Source organism: Sinocyclocheilus anshuiensis, unplaced genomic scaffold (genome assembly GCF_001515605.1).
Source record: "Sinocyclocheilus anshuiensis isolate Anshui unplaced genomic scaffold, SAMN03320099.WGS_v1.1 scaffold108, whole genome shotgun sequence".
In the NCBI taxonomy this organism is placed as follows: Eukaryota; Metazoa; Chordata; class Actinopteri; order Cypriniformes; family Cyprinidae; genus Sinocyclocheilus; species Sinocyclocheilus anshuiensis.
In genome coordinates this window covers 305,715-307,124 of record NW_015554071.1, presented here as the reverse complement: position 1 = coordinate 307,124, position 1,410 = coordinate 305,715, and positions in this window count along the sequence as shown.

Genomic DNA, 1,410 nt, shown 5'->3' with positions numbered 1-1,410 from the left:
TTACACGCTTTAAAGTAATGCTACTCCGCTAATATGAACTGAAGTCACATTCATTGATATTGCTGAATTTTTTTACCCTTTCTGAATCAGAATGCATCGAAATCAGGTCCAAGTGAGGTAGCTCACTAGTGATACATTTAGAATGGAATACTTGCACACTGTTAATTGCATGCTGTGCAGTAAACACTGCAAACAGCCTATTTTGGTCAAAGTGCAACATTTCATATAGTAGTATTGCATGTTTAATTCAGCAAGCCATCAGCTCAGAATTTTTTTTTTTATAATTTATGTAAAATAGTTTTATTTCTTTGTAATCTGATAAACAAGGACATGATAAAAGTGATGGTTGCTGTTCATTCTCACACTAGAAAGGTCAAATTGAGTAGATTGCACTGTAAAAAAAATTCCGTAAAATTTACGGTAAAAAACCGGCAAATACATGTAATGTCCAATACAGTTTTTCACCGTATATAGTAGGGGAATTTACCGTTAACCATTTAACAGGTTTTTACTGTAGCATTTTTACAGTCTTTTACCGTTAAATTCACTGTCATTTTTTACAGTAGGTTATAGGGTTGCACAAATCCCCGTTTTCCTGTCCTGCAACAAATAAGCTTTGCAGGACCCCACAGATGAGTCTATGACAGCAGTCTTTGGCAGTAAATCAAGTGTGGACTCAGAGGACCACACCATCCAAATGCTGTATACTTAATTTGATGTCCTCAAATAACTAAAACTGAAAAAAAAAATAATAAAAATAAATAAACAATATACTGACATATTACGAAAAAACGAATATAAATTATATAAACACAACAAAAATCACTAAACGTAAAAAAAAAAAAAAAAAAAAAGTATGCATAGTATGGACGTATGCAATTTTGCACACAGCCTCAGTATTGAGACAGCTTAAATCCGTTTAATTGAAACTTTTACATTGTGTTGTTCTCTATTTAATATTTCCAGCTACTATGATAAACAAAACAATAAACACTGGTTGTAATTAAGAGGGCAAGACTGCATTCGTTCACAAGCCAACTCCTACTAATCCGGGAAGTTACATATATTTCACCGTAGCTGGACATCCCGAGGGGACAGAGAAAACAGCTAGTGAATACTAGAGTGCAGTGAATGTGTGTGGACAGTGTGGAGTGTGTGAGCGCTGCTGCAGCTCTACGGCGCACCGCTGCGCTCAACCCTCCTGCAACAAAAGCTCAAGACGCGCTCATCTGCGCTGTCAGTGTGCGCCCGGATCACAGCACAACTTAACCCTCTACACGACCAGACCAGCAACCCCTGACTGGAATCAGACTGACACCCAAACACACCCGAGTCTTACAGACAGCGCGTTTATCTGGGTTTGGATGAATCGCGGTATCATTTTTTAATCTCGAGTCCAGCGCGCGGAGC